Source organism: Petaurus breviceps, unplaced genomic scaffold (genome assembly GCF_028583685.1).
Source record: "Petaurus breviceps papuanus isolate PSGF00001 unplaced genomic scaffold, PetGlider_PUasm1.0 37, whole genome shotgun sequence".
Taxonomy (NCBI): Eukaryota; Metazoa; Chordata; class Mammalia; order Diprotodontia; family Petauridae; genus Petaurus; species Petaurus breviceps.
Window position 1 is genome coordinate 50,948,758 of NW_027186296.1, and position 22,630 is coordinate 50,971,387.

At 38.3% G+C, this 22,630-nt stretch overlaps 1 protein-coding gene across 2 annotated transcripts in view; it reads left to right on the forward strand.

Moving 5' to 3' along the window:
- ADAMTS17 (ADAM metallopeptidase with thrombospondin type 1 motif 17) overlaps positions 1 to 22,630 on the forward strand; it is a 523,726-nt gene that overhangs the window by 406,873 nt on the left and 94,223 nt on the right. The gene's annotated exons all lie outside the window — the stretch shown is intronic.

Consider the following 22,630-nt stretch of genomic DNA (forward strand, 5'->3'; position numbering starts at 1 on the left):
GTTCTTTTCATCTCTACATATATGATCACACGACCCCTTTCAAAACACTTTACTGCTTTCAAATGTCAAAGCCTAGTCCTCTACATAAGGGCTTGGGCATATACACATAGATCTATCCCAGAAAAACTAGAGTTAGAACCTTAATATGTGACTTTTAAAAGATTAGCAATATCTAACTTATAATCCCTATTGTCCATCCTTGCATTCTTCATGAATTTACTAAATATTTATTAAGTGGCTATTAGTACTAGAGGCATTGTGCTAGATGTAAGGCATACAAAGCTCAATAATATATATCTCCTCTATCGGCATATTAGCTCTTTAAAGGCAAGAACTAAGATAAATACTCAAATAACTATAATATAAGTTATATTCATGCCACTGGGGAAGCCAAAATATAGTGGTCCTAAAAATTCAACAAAGGAGATATACTTATATCCAAGGGGATTGGCGACCACTTCAAGGAGGAGATGGAACCAGAATTCTGTTGATGAAAAGGGATGGTTAACTGAGGGGAAAATATCCAGGCATATGGGACATTGTAGAGGAACACTTAGAAAAGGAAAATGAACGATGGGACTGGGAAAAAGAGTAGTAGGGCTGGTTCTCAACAATGAAAGTTTTACAGAAGTGGAGTGATACACTGCAAAGCTTGAAAGCTATATTGAAATCATGTTGTAAGAGGGCTTGGGATGCCAGACTAACAAACAATTGAAGGGTTTTGGGTGGGGAAGTTACATGATCAGACCTATCTTATCCCAAGGCTTTGTCAAATGTTGGATCCTGTTCTTCTATCTCTTAAGCAAAGATGTTGCTTATTTTTGAGAAAATTTGTAAAACTTGAATTATCCAGGGAATAGAATCTTGGCATTCTTAGATATCTAATATCACCACAAGCTCAAAAGGAAATGAACACTTGGCAGCTCAAAATGACCCCTTTTGCATATAATAGCAGAAGCACAAACTAGTCTTTAGTGGGGATATCTGAAAAATCCAGAAGATAAATTTCATCTATGTATAAGGGTGGCAATTTAACCAAACATTCATGCCTAACACAAGTGAAGTTACTAAAAAAATACTCTAACCCAGATGTCTTTGTCAAGCAAAAACACTACTAATAGCTAGCCCTTCACCTGAACCAATCAAAAACATTTCAATTAGGTAAGAAAAGGTCCCTAATCAATTTGGAAGGAGTGAAAAACATTGAATTAGATGACATGATGCTGAGTAAGAAGATAATACCAAAGGGGAGGTCCTCCAGCTGCATAGTCTACATTCTAGTCTTATGAAAAAGAAGTGGAATGGCAGTTGAGGGATTTCTTGGGCACTAGAAAATCAAAGTTTTATTATACTTCTTATGAGAATTTGGGTGGGAAAATAAGGGCATCTCTGAACAATTTATTTCCTTTCTAGCACAGCTGAAAAAATTGCACAATGTAAGCAGCAAGTAAGAGAAACAACAGGTGTTAAAGTCTTAAATAAAGTGTGAAACTGTATTTACATTGTTATCTCTTTATGAAGTATCAAGAAGTCTTTAACCAATTTGGTTAAATATGATGAATTAGAGAGTAGTTAGCTGCCCTTTAAAAACCAAGTGCACTTTATACAAATTTATTCAAGGCAGGAGACAGTTCTTAGGTGTATAAGATTTGCAAGTTGAAAATAGATCTATTTCGGAAAGGTTTTTTTTTTTCTCTTCTCTTCCTCCTCACCTCCATCACCCTCAATAAGCCACAGAATGTTTTAGGAGCAGCACTCACCCAATGGGAGATGCCACATCCAGCAGGAAGCCGGCCCAGTCAGGCATGAAACTGGAGGAGCCTTCTAGAATTGAGAGAGTTAGTCCTGGCTATGGAGAGCTGAGCATTGGAGAACAGGACCAGGGAGCCCAATTGAGATATTGTACCCTTAGAAAGCAGCATGAAGATATCACAGGAAGGAAAGGAATATCAGGGTCCTGTAGTGAATTATATGGGCTACATGTTACCTGTGTATGTACCTCTCTCCTACTATGTATTATGTGTTTGCCTGTTTTTTTCCCACTCAAACTATGTGTAGTATGAAATGTGTCTCAGGTTTTTGTGGGGAAGATTTGTTACTGTTTTTCTTACAAAACCATATCAGCAAAAGTCCACTTGGAGTTGTGTCCACTAGACACTAAGTCTTTTAAAAAAAACTTAACATATTTTATTTTTTCCCAAATTAAATGTTAAAACAATTTTTAGCATTTGTTTTTTTTAACTTTTGAGTTCCAAATTCTATCCCTCTTTTCCTCCTTTCCCTCCTTCCTCCCTGAGGTGGTAAGCAATCAGATATAGGTTATGTATGTGCAGCCATGTAAAACACTTCCGTATTAGTCATTTTGTACAAGAAGACTCAAAAGAAAAAGAATGGAAGAAATAAAGTGAAAAATAATAGGCTTCAGTCTGTATTCAAACTTCCTCTGGAGGCGAATAGTATGCTCCTTTATTAATCCTTTGGGATTGTCTTGGAATTACTATTGCTGAGAGTAGCTAAAGTCATTTATAGTTCTTCATCATACAATATTACTGTTACTATGTATGACATTCTTCTGGTTCTGTTCACTTCACTTTGCATCAGTTTATGTAAATATTTCCAGGTTTTTCTGAAATCATCCTGCCTATAATTTCTTATAGAACAATAATATTCCATAGTACATTCCATTTTAAAAGCGAATATACCACTGAGAGCTTGTAAATTAGCATTTTAAGAATGCGGACCCACTGTACCCCAGGGGAACCAACAAGTTAAGAGTATGGCACCCTTCAAGAGTTATTATAGATGCAAATAGCAGCAAAAGAAGCTGATGTCCACGATTTATTCAAGAAAGGAAGCTCTAGCATATGTGCGGTCATAACAGATTAGTTTTAATGTCCCCAAACAAATGCATTTATAGTATAGTAAGTGCACTGGTTTATAATAATGATGAACTTGAGTTATCAAAACAAAGTAAGATCATATTTGGTTATGCCAAATGTAGTATAATAGTTTTGTGAGTGTTTTAGGGGTTGTTTTGGGGAGGTCCAGAGCTATGATTTCATAGGTTTCAGAAATTCAAGGTACCTAAAACTCCCTTCCCAAATAGCTTATAGAACTTAGTTGGGTGGGGTACTGACCCATGGTTACATGGCTAGTATGTTAAATGAAGGACTTAAATGTGTCTTCCTTATTCTAAGGCCATCCCTTTATCTAATATACTACACTGCCTCTTGTCATTACAAAAAAATCACATATGAAAAGATGGGGTCAGATAAGTAGGCGAGCCAGTCATGTGGAAAGAAAAAAGGATAACAGATGCAGCCCAGGTCCTGTGCTAGTTGATTACTTTAATACAACTGTCTGTATTCATCAGCATAGGGAACTCCCAGTGTGGAAATCATTTCAGTGATACAGATCATCAACACATCTGCAATTTATTGTCTTAGAAACTTGTATGGGTCATTGAGAGATAGAGTGATTTATGAAGAGTCACACAAGGAGAGTGTGTCAGAGGCAGGACTTAAATTCAAGTCTTTGCTACTCAAAGACAATACTATATTCATTTATGCTACACTATAATTTACTATGTGGGTACAAATGAAATTTTAAAAGACTTGGCATCAGGGCAGAGCCAAGATGGAGGAGTAGAAGCAGGAAATTCCATGAGTTCCCCCTACAAGCACCTCCAATACCTGTAAAATATGACTCTAAACAAGTTTTAGTGCTACAGAACCTACAAAGTGACAGAGAGAAACAAATCTCCTGTGGAAGGCATCCTGGCAGGCCAACAGAAAGGGTCTATCACACCTAGTTGGGAGCCATGCACAGTCCTGCATGACCTACACCCAGGCTGGTGTGGCCCCGACCAGCAGCAGCCAGAGCAGACTTCAAGAGAGTGAATCATTGTCAACTATGGCAGTTTCCAGACTTCTCAACCCATAAAAGCCAAAGAGAAAGTAAAAGGTCATTGGGGAACTCTGTTGGAACAGGGAGATAGAAGAACTTGGTCCAGCCCCTGCCCCCAGGGTGAAAGAGCTGCTGCAGCTCTGGCTGCCTCCAGAGCTCCTGGCCTGCAGATGGTAGGAGGATCAAGCAACCATTCAGAGGGTAATCATACTTGCTTTGACTTGCTTGGATCTGGATCATGGTCTTAGGCAGTGGACCTGGGGTGAGAAATGCCAGCATGCCAGAACTGGTGGTGGCTGTAGAGAGGGCGCCCTGCCCAGACCTCTGACAACATTCGCGAAAACCCCAGCAATTTGGACAAAGCTCTCTCCATTCTGGAAACAGAGTTCTACCATGGCAAAGTGCTCAAAAGTCAAGCAATTGGCTGGCAAGATGAGTAAGCAGAGGAAGCACAATCAGACCATAGAATCCTTTTTTGGGGACAAAAAGGATCAAAACATGGAACCAGAAGAAGACATCGAAGTCAAAACACCTGCATCAAAAGCCTGCAAGAAAAATATGAACTGGTTATAGGCCATGAACAGGGGCTCGAGAAGGATTTTGAAAATCAAGTAAGAAAAGCGGAGGAAAAATTGGGAAGAGAAATGAGAGATGCAAGAAAATCAAGAAAAGCAAGTCAGCCTGCTAAAGGAGACCCAAAAAAATACTGAAGAAAATAACACCTTAAAAAATAGACTAACTCAAATGGCAAAAGAGGTCCAAAAAAAGCCAGTGAGGAGAAGAATGCCTTAAAAAGTTGAATTGCCCAGATGGAAAAGGAATTTCACTCTCACTGAAGAGAATAATTCCTTCAAAATTAGATTGGAGCAAATGGAAGCTAATGACTTTAGGAGAAATCAAGATACTATAAAACAGATCGAAATAAATGAAAAATTAGAAGGCAATGTGAAATATCTCATTTGAAAATAGATCCCAGGAGAGATAATTTAAATTATTGGGCTACTTAAAAGCCATGATAAAAAAAGAACCTAGAAATGATCCTTCAAGAAAATCTCAAGGAAAATTGCCCTGGTATTCCAGAAGGCAAAGTAGAAATTGAAAGAACTCACCAATTGCCTCTTGAAAAAGATCCCCCCAAAAAAACTCCTAGGAATATTATAGTCAAATTCCAGAGTTCCCAGGTCAAGGAGAAAATATTACAGGCAGCCAGGAAGAAACACAATCAGGATTAAACAAGATCTAGCAGCTTCTATATTAAGGGATAAAAGGGCTTAGAATATGATATTCTGGAGGTCAAAGGATCTAGGATTAAAACCAAGAATCACCTATCCAGCAAAACTGAGTATAATGTTTCAGGGGAAAATATGGTCATTCAATGAAACAGAGGACTTTCAAGCATTCTTGATGAAAAAACCAGAGCTGAACAGAAAATTTAACTTTCAAATAGAAGATGCAAGCGAAGCATGAGAAGGTAAACAGGAAAAAGAAATAATAAGGAACTTATTAAAGTTGAACTATTTACATTCTTACATGGAAAAATCATCATTGTAATTCATGAGACTTTTCTCAGTATGAGGATTGTTAAAGGGATCATATATGTGTATATATATGTATACATAACATATATGTGTTTATGTAGAAGGGTATATGTGTATATAAATACATATGTGAGTTTTTGTATATATGTGTACATGTATACATAAACAGAGGGCAGGATCAGTTGAATGGGAAGGGATGATATCTATTTTTTTTTGCCTTTTTGGAGGGCAGTCGGGGTTAAGTAACTTGCCCAGGGTCACACAGCTAGTGTTTGTGTGTGTGTGTGTGTGTGTTAAGTGGCCAAGGCTGGAACCGAACTCGGGTCCTCCTGACTGTGGGGCTGGCGCTCTACTCACTGTGCCACCTAGCCGCCCCAGAAAGGGATGATATGTAAAAAATAAAATTAAGAGGTAAGAGAGGAATATAATGAGAGAAGGAGATAGGGAGAGATAGAATAGGGTAAATTATATCATATAAAAGAGGCAAGGGAAAACTGTTATAATGGAGGAGAAGAAGGGGAAGGTGAAAGGGAATGGGTCAACCATACTCTCATTGAATTTGGCTCAAGGAATGAATAACATACACACTCAGTTGGGTATCTTGCCCTACAGGAAAATAGCAGGGACAGGGATAAGGGTGGGGATGATAGAAGGGAGGGCAGATTGGGTGGAGGGCAGTTAGAAGCACACACTTTTGAAAAGGGACAGGGTCAAACTAGAAAATAGAATAAGTGGGGGGCAGGATAGGATGGAGGAAATATATAGTTAGTCTTTTGCAACATATCTACTATGGAAATGTTTTGTGTAACTACACATGTAAAACCTATATTGAATTGCTTATCTTCCCAGTGGGGGTGAGTGAGGAGGGAAGAAGGGAAAGAATTAGAAATCAAAGTTTTAAAAACAAATTTTTTTTAAAATTCTTTTTTTACATCCAACTGGGAAATAAGATATACAGGCACTGGTGTATAGAAATCCATCTTGCCCAACTAGGAATTTAAAGGGGGGATTGGGGCAGACATAAGAGAGAGCAGATTGGCGAAGGGGTATTCAGTAGGCTCGCTATTTTGGGGTGGGGGATAGGGGAAAGACAGGGAGAAAATCTGTAACTCAAAATCTTGTCGAAATTAGTGTTGAAAACTAAAAATAAACAAATTTTAAAATAAAAAAAGACTTGGCATCTAGAATATTAAGTGGATTCTTTGTGGAAGATTCATGGGAGGATATAGACAATAATTGAACACAATGATGAAGATGGTTTTCAATCATCTCCAATGGAGAGAATATTTGTGATCCGTTAAATAATCACAGATCTACTGAAGTATATTCAGTATGCTGTTTAATAAGGCAAGGAAGTGTGTAATAAAAAGCTACAACACAATAATATAATATTACATACTTATACCAATTAGAGCAAGATGCTAACAATGAGGTCATAGATTCTATCCATATGTGCCTTCTAACTTCTCTCTGTTGCATGGCCACAAACTTTACCCTAAACCATAGCCAGCTGTTTAACAAATGTATGTTAATCAAAGGGGTATGAAATGAAAATGTGCAGATGTATGACTGCTAAACATTAAAGGAACAACTCAAAGAACCTTCAGTCAGTAGTTTCATTTTATTATTATAAATATGCAAACAAGAACACAGTACTTGTACTATTCCTCATGAACCATGTACTAGTTTACCTTCATTCTGTGTGCTTTGTAAAGTAAAACATGCTCATGTCTACAAAGTAGTATAACAAGGGATTTAAATTAGGCCTTGAGGGAAAGGTAGAATTTTGATGACAGGTGAAGAAGAAAATGAAATTGATGAACAATGAAAGAAAACCTGGGAATTTGAGGTCAAAGAAGTATTAGAAGTTTTTTTTTTTCAGTTCTAGTCATTAAAAAAGTGGGCACATGAAATTGAAGCCAAAGCATTTATATTAGAGTACATTCTAGTACTGGTAAACAAATCGTGGTCTATAATTGCATTTATAAGACTACAAATCAGAAAAGAAGTTATGCTTTGAAATCATTTCAAATGTGGAAAATGGCATGAAATTATTTTATTTCCATGAAACGTTTCTTAAAAGTGGGGAGCAATATAATCTTAGGTTGGATATGAAGTCAAAAACCAAATCTGAATCCTTGCTCTGCCACTTATGACCTATGTGACCATGGACAAATTGTTTCTCTAAGCCTGAATTTTCTCATCTGTAAAATAAGGTGGTTTGACAAATTGATCTATTTTATCCTTAAAACTTTAAATTATGTGATCCAATGAAAGGGAAGAGATTGAAAGTAGAAAATGAGAGACTAGAAAAATGAGCAAGAAATTTTTATCTACAGGTAAACCATGAACTTGGTGTCATTCATTCAGAAGCAATTTTTTAGAAATGGAGAATGAAGAGAAAAGGTTAGTTGAGGTGGAAGTAGAAAACCAGGACCCAGAACATGTAATGTGGCAACCAAAAACCCAAGAGAAAAAGTTGAATGAAAATCCAAAGAATTCTATATCATTAAAAAACTACTAAAGAAGGGAAAGTACAACAGTGTTGAAACTGGCAAAGTAAATGAGTCTGTATTATTATTACTCTTTGACCTTTAAAAATGATTTTGTTCTTTTCCTTCATATTTTTCTTTATTTCTCAATTTTACCTTTTATTTTCTTTGACCCTCTTTTTCCATTAAGTTCCATGCAGTTTCCTTTGCCTTCTCAACTGCATGCTATTAGCACCTCTTTATTCTAATCCTCTGCCTTGCTCTATGAATATTTCTCTCAAGCCCTGCTGTAACAGTATGAGATCTGGAATCTGACACGTGGGGTGAATGGTTTCTTTCCAGCATCTTACACCCCAACACAAACACATAGGCAAACCCAGCACTGAAATTGGCATGAGATTCAGAAATCACAGATCAGCTCAGCTGTTATGACTGAAAACATGGGTGGGCTGATGGCCAACAGCTTTACATCGATGACCAGAATCCATAACTATCAAACTTTCCTGCCAGCATCAAAAACATGGGAAACTTTAAGAGCATAGTTCTTTAAGACACTGTGTTTAGATGGGCTTGGAGGAGTCTGAAAGTCAATAGGGTTATGTAACACATCCTAGGGCACTTGAGCTAATGGTCTAACAGATTTAACATTCCTGTAGCAAAATGGAGGTTATTAGCCACTTGAAGAGACCATTCCAAGTTATTAGATATTTCCCTATAGCATTTATGATTTGGATTTTATCCCAGGCAGTACATGATGTACTCTATATTGAATTAGGACTATACAAAAAAAGTACATTCTGTGTCTTACTGGCAATTGAGTAGACCTGTGCAATGATCCACAAGGAAATATCTTTCTCCCTTAAATTGCCCTATTTGCTTAATTTACCGTAACTGGGATTAAAATGCAATGAATCCCTTCACTTCTAGTGTAAGCACGTACTGTTAGAGCCCACATGTGTTTGATCGTGACTTGAAAATGAAGAATTCAAAAGAGTAAAATGTTTAACTGGATCTAAGAACTGAAAAATCATCATTAAATCTATTTCTAGCTAGTCTGAAAGTTTTCTTCCTCCACCATTTATAAGTAAATCAATTTATTTGTACCATCAGTCAACTGCTTGCCTTGCATTTTGGTATGTGAATGGTGAGGAGGAGTTTATACTACTTGAATTCCAGGGCTTTTTCCCCTGGCACTACCCAAATTCCAGAACTTCACCTGCGTTAAAAAAAAAATAATCTTTTCTTGCTTTGCTTTAGCTAGAAAAAAAGATTGAGATAAAAGGGGGACATTTTTTCTAAGTTTTAGTTTGGAATTCAAAAATTAGATTTTCTCTACTTTAATACCAAAGTCTCAGTGGAGAAAATAAATCCCAAAATAGTAGTTTAAACAACTATTAGAGACATCCCTACAAAAAGTAATGATGGAATAAGGGAGCTAGATCTCAGGAACCCTTAATCAAATTGGAGTTTTCCTAGATATGTTAATAGTATCACACAAAGTGGACCACTGTTACTTGATCAAATTCAAGAAACATATTGGTCAACATGATGATAATAAAAGACAAGCTGGAGACAATCACTAAACTACACTGACAGGGTCCCCCACAAATTTTTGTTATCAACTCTCAACTGAGCCCTCACTTCAGCAAGATATTTTTCCCTTGATTTTAAAAAAAGTTTTATTGATGTTTTTACCTTACAGATACTTACAGATCACCCCTGCTCTGTGAAATATCTCATTACAAAGTAAAACAATTAATTCAATCTAACAATACAGAGACCTCATCTAAAAGTGCACTCAGCTCTATTTCATTGACCTACCTTTCCATTTCTTAGTACCAGATAGTTTTGATAATTACTACCTTATAATACAGTTTAATATCTGGTACTGCTAACCCTCCTTCCTTTATACTTTTTTTCATCGTGTCCTTTGATATTCTTGACTTTTTGTTTTTCCAAATGAATTATGTTATTTTTTCTAATTCAGTAAAACAATTTATTGGTAATCAGGATGGCATTGAATATATAAATTAGTTTGGGTAAAATTGTCATTTTTATTATATTGGCCCTGCCTACCCATGAACTATTAATATCTCTCCAGTTATTTAAATCTGATTTTATTTGTATAAAAAGGATTTAAAAATAATTTTGTATAGTTTCATTCCACATCTGTAGTACCCCCCTCCAACTTCTCTATTTTTAAAGTGCTTTTTTTTAACTAGCAAAAATTTATTTTCTCTACCTCCCACCCCTCTCATGGGGGGAGGGGTGAGAAGAAAATAAATGCAAATCCTCTGTAACAAATATGCAAAACAAATTTGCTCATTAGCTTTATAAAAATATATATATATATGTTTCATTTTGCCATCTAAATCTCTTACCTCTCTGTCAGGGAATAGGTAGTATGTTGCATCATCAGTCCTCCAGATTCATGAATGGTCAATGTCCTGATAAAATTTCTTACAACTTTCAGAATTTTGTCTCACAACTTTCTAGTCTTTTTGTTCTTCAGTTTATAAAAGTCTTCACAAGCATTCATTGTTACAATACTGATTTTTATAGTATAGATTATTTTTCTGGTTCTGTTTACTCTGTTTCAGTTCATATGTATTTATAGAAAAATAACATAGAAGTCTTTTCAAAATAATCTATTTCCTCATTTCTTATAGCACAACAGTATTCTACTACATGCTTTTAGCACAATTTATTCAGCTATTCCTCAATTGATGATCATCCCCTCAATTACCATTTCTTTTCTGATCACAAAAAGAGCTGCTATAAATGTTTTTGTATACATTGGATCTTTTCCTCTTCCTCTGATCTCCTTTGGGTATAGGTCTAGCAGTGACAAAGTTGGGTCAAAGGGAGTGCATGGTTTAGTAGTGTTTTTACATAATTCCATTGTACTTTCTAGAATGGTGGTTCCCATTCGCAGTTCTTCCAGCTATACATCAATGTGCCTCTTTTCCCACAGCTCCATCAACATTTATCATCTGCTAATATGATGAGTGTGAGGTAAAATCTCAGAATTGCTTTAATTTGTTCTCTAATTAGTAGTGATTTTGATCTTTTTTTTTTTTTTTTGCTTTTTGGAGGGCAATTGGGGTTAAGTGACTTGCCCAAGGTCACATGGCTAGTTTTTGTGTTAAGTGTCTGAGGCCAGATTTGAATTTAAGTCCTCCTGACTCCAGGACAGGTGCTCTTTTCACTGCGCCACTTAGCCACCCCAAGTGATTTAGATTTTTAAAAATATGGATATAGGTTTCTTCCTTTGAAAACTGCCGTATATATCTTTGGACCATTTATCCAGTTCTTATTTTTATAGATTTGAATCAGTTCCTTATATAACTTGGAAATGAGACCTTCATAAGAGAAACTTGCTGTAAATATTTTCCATCAGTTAACTGTCTCCCATTTAATCTAAACTTCATTAGATGTATTTTTCAAGAATCTTTCAATTTTTGCAATCAAAATTAACCTACTTTATCTTTTCTTTTTTGGGGGGGGGTGTGGAGTGGAAGTCAATTGGAGTTAAGTGAACTGCAGGGTCCCACAGCTAGTAGGTGTCTGAGGCTGAATTTGAACTCAGATCCTGCTGATTCCAAAGCTGGTGCTCTATCCACTGCACCACCTAGCTGCCCTTCATTTTATCTTCTGAGATCCTATCTAACCCTTATTTGGTCATGAATTTTTCTCTCATAAAGAGATCTGAGAGAGAATTTTTCCCATATTTCTGTAATTTGCTTATGATGTGATCTTTTATATCTAGATTGCATATTCATTTGATTAGTAACAGTATACAGAAGCAAATATATCTAATACCCTAGTATTCAATAAAAAACAAAGACCTTAACTGCATATAGAGATAATGAGAAAAACTGCTGGGAAAATCATCAAGTAGTATGGAAGAAACTGGATTTAGACCAAATCTCTACACCTTATAGAAAGATTACTACAGCAAATAAATCTTTCTGTTCCTCTGTAATCAATTCCCTAATCCACTTACCACTGAGAATATTCCTTTTCTACTCTTATCAAGCTTTCTACTCAGTATTGGCTGGAGACCTCACCTCATTCTTCACTGAAAAAATTGAGGCTAATGCTCTGTCTTCCCATCCTATCCCATTTCTCAGACAGCATCTCTTACTAACTCCTTCATTTCTCTGATGAAGTAGCCCTTCTCCTCACTGAGATCAATCCTTCTACATGAACCTTTGTTCTCATTCCCTCCAATTTTCTCTTGAAAGACTGTTCCCACTATCATCCCTAGTCTTTCTTTAATCTTCAGTCTCTCCTTGTCTAGTGTTTCTTCCCTGTTGCCTTAAAAACATACCCATGTTCACACACACACACACACACACACACACAAAAGAAAAAAAATTAATCCTATCATTCCCACTATCATCTTAAATCTCTTTTCAAACTCCTTGAAAGAGCTGCCTATACTTAGTGCCTTCATTTTCTCTCCTCTCTCTTCCAAACCCTATTCAATCTGCTTCTGGACATTTCAAACTGGATGCCTTACATACATCTCTAACTCATTATTTCCAAAATAGAATCCCTTATCTTTTTCCTAAGACCTCCCCCTCCTCCAAAATTACCTAATATTATCTAGGGTACCAACATCCTCTCCCTCACCCAGGTTTGAAACCTCAAGTGTCATCTTTAGCTCCCAACTCTTACTCATTTCACATATCTTATCAACTGCCAAATCCTGCCACTTTCTCGATTATTATCTTATATATGTCCCTTTCTCTCCACTCACACAAACACCACTCTAGCTCAGGACCTCATTACTTCTCTCAGTTACTGCAACAGCTTTCTAACTGGTCTCCCTGTCTCAAGTCTCTCCCATTGAAATCCATCCTAAAAATAGATGTCACAATTATCTTCCTGAAGTGCACCTCTGCTCATGGCACCTCTCTGTCCAGGAGCTCTAGAATCTAGAAACAGCTGTCAAAATGGTCTTCCTTAAGTATGCCTCTAGCCATGTCACCCCTTTATTAAGTGGATCCCTATATCTTCCCAGTCCTTCTGACTATTACTGCCCTCCATGTAGTTCATAATCTAGCCCTTTTGGCTCACTTGTCATTTCTCAAACACAACACTCCATCTCCTTCCTCCCTGCTTTTGTGCTGGCTATCCCCCCAACCAGGAATGTTCTTCCTCCTAACCTGTGCCTCCTTGGGCTTCTTTCAGAACTAGCTTGAAATGCCTTCTATAGAAGGTCTTTCAAAGGCTCCCCAGGGGGGTGTGCCTACTGTTTTAACATTATTTTCCATCTTTTCTATATCTAGCTATTGACACGACACATTGCCTGGAATGTAAGTTTTTCTTGGGCAGGAATTGTTTTTGCTTTTTCTTTGCATCTCCAGAGCATAGCATAATGCCTGAAACATATCTACAAATCCTTATTGAATGAAAACAATTAATGGAACATAAGGAACTCTTAATGATTGACTAGCTAAGAATCCACTTCATCACTTATGGTCTACAGAGAGACAAGATGGCCCCACGCTATTAGCATTCAGCTTTTAAAGGTCACACCTTCAGCTCTTGAGGACTCCCTCTTTACCTTTTCTCTTGTGTCTCTTACTATGCAACATGAAGGTATAGAGGACTTTTCTTCTCCCCTTACATAACTTCCTTTCGTCAAATGCTCTCATTCCACTTATAAATTCAGGGGTGGCTAGGTGGCACGGTGAATAGAGCACCCGCCCTGGAGTCAGGAGGACTGAGTTCAAATCTGGCCTCAGACACTTGACACACTTACTAGCTGTGTGACCTTGGGCAAATCATTGAACCCCAATTGCCCTCCAAAAAGACAAAAAACAAAAATACAATCCTTCCTTTATCTTTAGGGAGTTCTAGCTGTATTTGCGCTTGAGCTGTGTTTTTCTCTGAGGTGTTGTTTGCTGATCTTTAGAGAACACCCCCTTCTTCCACACTGGTGTCTTGAATATCGTCCTTTCTTTATGGTATGTTTTTTTTTTTTTGCTTGCCTATTTTTCCAGTCCATTTTCTGATTTTGGACTGGGCTCTGTCTCATTTCTTCAGGTTAGGGACAGGCTGGGGACTTACAAGCTCTCAATGCTTCCAATAGAGTCTGATCCAGGGCAAATTCTGATTGCGTTCCTGATGTCCTGAGCTCTGCAAGTTTTTAACTGGGATTAGGGTCTGTGTAAGAGTGGACTGCTGATTAACTCGACTTCGGTTAGTCAGTTAGAAAGCTCTGTTGGTTCAAGTCCCCTTTGGACTGGGTTGCCTGCCTGGATTATTCCTCTGCTCACGGTGCTAGATGGCAGAAGTGAGAACCCACTCTAAGCTTGGGATCTGAGTCACCACTGCTATTGCTGGCTTCTGAATTTCCTGGTTTCTTCACATACCCTTCAGGGAAAGTCAACCCCACAGCCAAGCTATGAGCAGTTCTCCTTCTCACTCCATTCTGAATCTGTGCCCCAGGATTAGGTAGAAAATGGTAAAATCATTTGTTGGCACCTATCCCCATTGCCATGCCCCAGTGTGGGTCTAGGAGTGACCCAGTCTATATCTGCAGACCTCTCTGTCTGTCTCCCTATGGCAACCTGGGCCAGACAAAGAACTCACTATGTCTTTTTCTGTATTTCTCCATTAGGATTGGGTCTGGTGCATTTTATAGCTCTCTTTGGAGGAGTTGTAGATGGGAGCTCAGCTGCATTGATTCCTTTTACTATGCCATCTTGGCTCTACCTCTCCTTTTCTAGTTCTTTTAGAAAAACCAGGCACCTTCATCCTAAGTCAGCAGAAACCTTCCCATTTCTAGTCCCTCAAGAATTGGTTCTAAAGCCTTCCATCTCCCCATAACCCCAGTGCCATCCTCTCTGGAACAAACAGCAGGATCATCTAAGCCAGCTAATGCTCTGTCTAGGTTTTCTTTCAATAATTCTTCCTGATACAAGGCTTAGTTTCCTCAGTCAGAACAATCACCATAATTTATATTTACTCTTTCAGTGCATTCCCCTCCTCAGCTAACTATAAAAATTGATAATGGCTATAAACCAGAAAATGGTCATTTGTCTAATAATAAATATTCACAGACTTAAAGAATGGGTACAGAGGTAATTATATATCCAAGGGGGTGAGTTCACTGTCTCTGACCTTTTCATTTGCAAATATAGTCAATCATTCAGTCATAAAGGAGCATACCTTGATAACCAGCAGATTTTACCACTCCAGGTTGCAAAAGGGCAATGTCTAAAATGAACTTCTGGGGCCCATCTAGTGCATCATTTTACTGACGAAGAAACTGAAGGTCAGGGAGTTAAGGGAAGTGACTTATTCAAGGTCAAACAAGGAGTAAGAATCAGAGATAGGTGATCTATCTCTGGTCCTGAGACTTCAGGGCCAATGCTGAAGGACTTATAATAGGACAACCTTTATAGTAGGAAATGATTTAGTTGTAAGAATTTCTGTGTTCTAATCCTGAACTCAGCCTTCCCCTCATTTTTTTAAAATAAAAGTCCTGCATGTAAAAGATATGTAATCCCTACTTAATTTCATTGATATTAGGCTGATTAAATTCTCAAATTTTGCCGAGACAATTAGAGATAAAAAGAATCTTGATGTTTAGTTATGGTGTTAAAACTTTACAGGCAGGGGAAAGTTAAGGAAAGAAATGAAAATGAGGTTGAAGAATAAGTAAAGCCTTAAGTACAAAAAACACATCGAGAAAAGAAGGGAAAATATGTTCTTTATTTCTCAAATTCTGTAAGAAACTTCAGAACTCATAGGGAAGGAAATGCAGAAATTTTGAATTTGCAGAGATCTTTGATGAGGTTTCCAGACCTTGCCTAAGGATGTACAACTGAAATTTCCCCCTGGGAACAAATGGAGCTCAAGACCATCTTTCCCCTTTATTTCAGTGTTTGATTCAGTTTGTGTTTGCATTGGTGATTGGACATCATACAGAAATGAACAGTTATCAGGAGAGGGCAAAGCGATTGGTTCAGAGGGGTGATTTTTTTCTCTCTCCTTAAAACTAAAGATTCAGGTCTTTTGTTGTTGTGGGTTGTTTTTTTTTTTTTTTTACAATACACATAATATAATCTTCTAATAGATGTTATGCAGTCAAATTTCAGAACACAGACAAGGCATATTTCTTGACCTCAGTTAAACAAAAAGGATCTGCCATATGCCCAGGTTTACAGCTGAGTTAACACACACACACACACACACACACACACACACACACACTGTACCCTCATACATACAGAGCTTCAACCTGGGTATATAACAGGCATTCCAAAAATTACTTTTGATTGATTTATTGTACCTGTGGTACAAAATGACATGTCTATGATCCCTAAAATGAAGGAGTATAAAACCCTCTCTCTCTGTGGAAACTCCCTGGTCTGGTTCAGACTCAGACATGAGGGTTATGCTTCCTTCACATACAAATAACACTTTTGTATATCACTATTCAAAACAGATTCCTCCTTACTCTAACCTCATATTACACACGCATGAGTGTGTACACATATTATATACACATATGGACATATTATTTATGTAATAATGGAACATGTCGTTGGGCCCCACGAGGCTGGAGTATTCTCCTTCCCCATTTCCAGGAGCCCCTCCATTAGTTCTGGCCCAATATATGCATTCAAGAGAAAGGTTAAGTTATTTTTCTTGAATTCCCTGGTTCTTTATACCCTACCACTCCCACCCCAGAGGCCAAGGGAAAATCACTGAATGCTTAGCTTATGGCTCATAAAGTAGCAAAAAGATAGATATACGTTGTATGACATAGATTAGGTATAGGACAACTGTTTATTTCTTCCATAGGAAAAAATGTTTAAAATACAAAAGATTTAAAAGCCTACATTGACAACAATTTAAACATGAAACAGCTGTGTAACTTGTGTAAAGGTATTTCAATCAGTTAGTAAAATTAAGTTCCTATTATGTGTCAGGCACTGTGCTAAGCACTGGGGGTTCAAAAAGAGACAAAAGGCAGCCCCTGTTCTCAAGGAGCTTACAATTCAATAAGGGGAGACAACATACAAACAAATAAAAACAAAGCAAATTTTAATACGGGATAAATAGGAAATAATTAACAGAAGGAAGAGGCTAGAGGCTGAGAAAAGCTTCCTATAAAAGATAAGGTTTTAAGACTTTAAGAGAAGCAAGGGGAGTCAGTAGTAGGTGGGATTGAGGAGGGAAAGCATTCTAGGCATAGCTGACAGGCAGAGAAAATATCTGGAGCCAAGAAATGGAGGATCTTTTTCACTACCAGGAGACCAGTGTCACTGAATCGAAGAGAGCATAGTAGGGGAGTATGGCAAGGTAGGATGGGGCTAAGTTATAAAGGGCTTTGAATGCCTAACAGCATTGTGTATTTGATCTTGGAGGTGATAGGGAGTCACTGAAGTTTGAGAAGGGGGTGACATGGTTGGACATGTACTTTTGGAAAATGACTTTGGTGACTGCATGGAGGACAGATTTGAAGTAGGGAGAGACTTTAGGCAGGGAGACCTACCAGCAGCTACTGCAACAGTCCAGTCATGAGGTGATGAGAGCCTGCACTAGAGTGGTGGCAGTGTCAGAGGAGAGAAGGGGACATATTCAAGAGATATTTCAAAGGTAAAATTGGCAGGTCTTAGCACAGAGACTGGATATGACAGATAGTGAGGAATAGAGGATGGCAAATACATTGCAAGCCTGAGGGCCTAGAGGGATAGTGTTGCCCTCTACACTAATAGGGAAGGTTGAAGGGGTGGAGTGAAGATAATTTAGGGGGAAAGAATGAGTTCTATCTTAGACATGTTTAGTTTAAAACATATACAGGACATCCAATATGAGATGTCTGAAAGGCAGTTGGAAGATGCAAGATTAGACAGCAGCAGAGAGGTTGGAGCAGATAAATAGATAGATTTGAGAATTATCAGCATACAGATGGTAATTAAAGCTGATAAGATCATCAAGTGAAGTAGTATAGAAGGAGAGAAGAGAGAGGACAGGGGAGAGAACCCAGAGGGATACTTATGGTTGTCCTGCTGGTGGACATCTTCTCCTCCAAGATGTTCTGTATTATCTGTAGAGAGCACCTCTCATAATGCAGTCATCACTGACTGAAGGATCTAGGGGCTCCCACTTTCTTGAACTCACAAGATTGCCTCTAAAGCTGGAAATATCCATCTCGCTTTGCTATTGTTACCTAAACACAGACAAAGAAACACAAAGCAAAAAAAAAAAAAAAAAACAACTGAGCTGATATCCCAGCTCAGGTTCATCTAGATTATGCCCTTGCTCCAGCTACCACCTATGAATATTAAGCACTTCTGTTGGGGTGTAGGATGCCACTGCTATCTCCCCAAGAAGGGAAATCTCAGAGAAAGTTTCGTTCTGCCTGTTCAGGAAAACCAACGAAGGAGAGGGAGAGCTGAAGGAAAAGGAAGAGAGAGAAAGGAATTTTAGAAGATGTCTCTCCTTTTAAAGTAAAGCAGTACACCAACTCCCCTTCAGTCATACCGAGTAGCTAGTCAGAAGTGCCACAGCAAAAAGCAAAATGAGTGTTTTTCCTGATTACCCTCCCTGATTCTACATATACACATACATACATACCTACATACATACATACATACATACACACACATCAGTATAGAAAATTTCCAAGAAAGGAAATTCAGTGCAGATCAGCAACTCTTCATAAACTTAGGGCTTTAGAGAGTTGTTTGAGAAACTGTGTTTAAGTGATTTGCCCACGGACACAATTGCTATGATAGAAGTAGAATTTGAGCCCAGGTTGTTCCTCAATGAATGAACAAAAAAGATTTATGAAGTGAATACTTTTGTGCCAACTACTATGCTACTTATTGAATACAAATACAAAATGAATCCTTTTTACCCACAGGGAACTTATTTTCTAATATAGGAAAGCAATACATAGGGGAATGGGGTGCCCTGGGAGGAGTGTTTTGGTCTTGAGGCTCCCAAGGTCTGTGAGAGGAGATGTAGGGCAGGAGATTAACATGCTGTTTCCCTTAACAATGGTAGCATTCAATTTCTTAGGATTCCTAAATTGGAAAAGCTGTTAGAGAAGTGGGACCGTTGTGAGCTTGGGTTGGACTGGTGCAATGTAATGGGCTATGTGAGGCAGCAGCAGTCAGGACTGCTCAGGTCCCAGAGCTGAAGCCCCAGAGCTGAAAGCATTGATTCCCTTAAGATATGATCTCTGGTCTTTAGGGCACAATGGGCAAGACTGGGCAATCACCAGTCACCTTGACCACTGGACTCAGAGGAAAAAGTGAGGCTGATGGTCTTGGGCAGCTCTGCCTCACTCAAATCCAACTCACTGGAAAGTTAAAACATCATGCTCTTGATGTCATTGGTCCTCTTCCAGAACAAAGGACCACCATCACCACCAACAGTGGGCAATAAGAGAGCAGACACCTCTCTCATTTTATACACGCACACTTGTACACAGAATGTGGATGGGTACCATCAGTTAGTGTTCCTAGAGAGACTATTCTGAGCAGTAATATACATACACACATATATATCATATATATATATATATATATATATATATTGCTGAGTAGTGTTGTGGATAGAGTATTGGACCTGGAGTTAGGAGGCCCTGAATTCAAATCTGGTCTGAGACACTTACTTAGCTGTGTATCCCTATATATGTCATTTAACCCTTTGTTTGCCTCAGGTTTCTTTTCTGAAAAAAATGTGCTTAATAATAGCACCTAACTCCTAGGGTTGTGAGGATAAAATGAAATATTTGTAAAGCATTTTGTAAATCTTAAAACACTGTATAAATGTAATTATTATATATGTGGTTAAAGTTAGATATGGGGCAGGCCTGGAGTCAAGAAGACTTGAGTTCAAATTTGACCTCAGACACTTGCTAGCTGTATGACCTTGGGCAAGTCACTTAACCTTCTTTGCCTCAGTTTCCTCATCTGTAAAAATGGACTGGAGAAGGAAATGGCAAACCCCTCCAGTATCTTTGCCAAGAAAACCCCAAATGGGATCATGAAGAGTCTGACACAACTGAAACAATTGAACAACAAAAAATTAGAAATATCCACTTATAATTTACACACACATATGAATAGTCCCAATGCATAAATGTATATATTCTTAAAGTTAGCCTGAAGGACTAGTTGGGGGGTTGCCCCAGAGCACTGAAAATTTAGAGTGTATTACTCTTTCCATAGTGAAATTTTGAACATTCCACAGTTGAATTTATCTTAGTTCCTTTTATTTGTTTCACATCATTAATTACAAAGTTGATTTGAAGACACCTTTTCCTGTTGCTTCTCCTCTATGCTTTTCATTCTCCTTGCTCTAAGCACCAAAAGTGCTGATTATACCTTTGATCTTGGGGTTCCCATAGAGACTATTTTGAATGGTTTGGAATCCAACAGCAGTCCAGTTTTAACATGGGAGGCTCACCGTGACCAAACCCTGTATTAAAGACAGATTTGGAGGGCTTCTCCAAGGAGGGGTGCATGCTCCGTCTAGGGACCAAGCAGTGGTTAAGCATCTCCGCTACACCAGGCACCAAGCTAACTGCTTTAGAAACGTTACCTTGTTTAATTTTTACACACAACCCTGGCAGATAAGAGCTTATGTTATTCCCCATTTTACAGTGGGAGAAACCCAGGCAAACCAAGGAATGTGATTTGTCCAGGATCATATAGCTTAGTTAAGTACATGGACCTAAGCTATGGCTCAGTCATACCATGGATCACGTGGGCTTTTTTTTTTTAAACAAATGCGGATTTTAGGGCTAGCTTTGGGTAGATTTATAAATTAGGTAAAACTTTGTCATTAGTGCCCTAAACCTTTCCTTTTTGTCACCTTTTCTGCTTCCCCTCCCCCCATCAGGGGCAACTGATCTCCAGGTACCCAGTCCTTTATTGTATTTTTTTCCCTCTCTCCAATATACCGCTATAGTATTCATCACACAAATTCCTTTTCTCTATCTTCCCTGACTTAGCTGTAATACAAGCTCTCATTTTTCTCTACTTGGTCTACTCTAAGAGGTTTCTTATAATTCTTTCCAGTTCTATTCCATGATCACCGCCCCCCCACCCACAATACAACCCACCCTTTCTGTCCATTACATTACTGTAGGACTATAGTCATGTCATTCTTTTGCTAAAACTACTTCAAGCATTCCTTCATGCCTACTAAATAAAGTTCCATTTTTGTAGCCTGACATTCAAGGCCCTCCACAAATCAAATACCAACACACCTTTAGAGTCTGATCTCATATTACTTTAATCTGTACTGCTCCCTGCTGTGAGGCACAGCACATGAGTAAAACTTTAAAAAAAAAAGATCATTCTTCAGGCTGATTGCTTACTAATAAGATTTATACTCAGTGCATAAATCAAACTTTATTGACTATTCAATAATACAAGTATCAAACAATTTAGGAAAAAAACAGCAACCCAATATCTTGTACCAGCGCCCATGCCAAGGTTCCCTTTTCTGCACAGCTAGAGGCTGCGTGTCTTCCTCTGAAGTGGCCTCCTGGCAAGTCTCCAATTAGTACTGTTTTTTTAAGCAATTGGGGTTAAGTACCTTGCTCAAGGTTACATGGCCAGTTATTTCTGGGTGTGGTGCTAAGGTATCAGAGTCTAGATTCGATCCCAGGTCATCCCAACTCTGGGGCCGGTGCTCTTACTGCACCACCTGGCCGCCCCTAAGCAATTGGGGTTAAGTAATTTGCTCAAGGTTACATGGCCAGGTATTTCTGGGTGGGTGCTAAGTGTCTGAGCCCGGATTCGATCCCAGGTCATCCTGACTCTGGGGCTGGTGCTCTTACTCGCTGTGCTACCTGGCTGCCCCTCAGTATTATTTTTGAGCAACAGAATGTTCACATTTCCAAGTGAGGGAACCCTGAGGAGGAATCTATCCTCATTGCAACCCAGCAACAGGCTGATGACTGATTGGGACCTCCTGAAGGTTTTAAGTTTCTGCCTATGGGTACTTACAAGTTATATCTAAGTTCTAATTGGTAATCAAATACTTCGGCTTATAATGAAATGAAACAATCTATCAAAGCTAATGTCATTGCAAGAGTTTATTAGTAGTTTACAAAAAAAAATTGGGGGGATACACATCATTTGTAATTATTTACAAAATTTGGGGGACATACATCATTGCTAAACTATACACAAGTGCTTTCTTACTACAGAAAAACAACTTACATAACAACTACTTAGTCGTAAAATGGAGACTTACTTCCTCCAAAATGGAGCTGCTCAGCCTAAACCAACATTCCAGTCCTCTGTGCCTTTTAGAATTATAAGCTTCTTTCAAGGTTCAGTTCATAAACCCTTTCCTGATCCCCCTAGTTAGTGGGCTCTACCTCCACAAATTATATTGCTTCCATTTATCTGCATACATGTTGTCTCCTTGCAAAATCAAGGTAAGTGCCTTGAGGTTAACGACTGTTTTGCTTTTATGTTTGTAACTTCAAGGATTTGCACCCAGTGGGTGCTTCATTTGATGCTTGATGAATTGATTTATGTCTTTTCTTTTTCAACAAGAGTTATTTATATATGTGTCACATCCTTCATGAGACTGTCAGCTGCATGAGGGCAGGAACTTGTCACAGAGCCCCTTGAACTGTGACTACCAAGATTCATTTCATAGTATCTGGTTTGTATCATGGGTGTGAAGATAGGT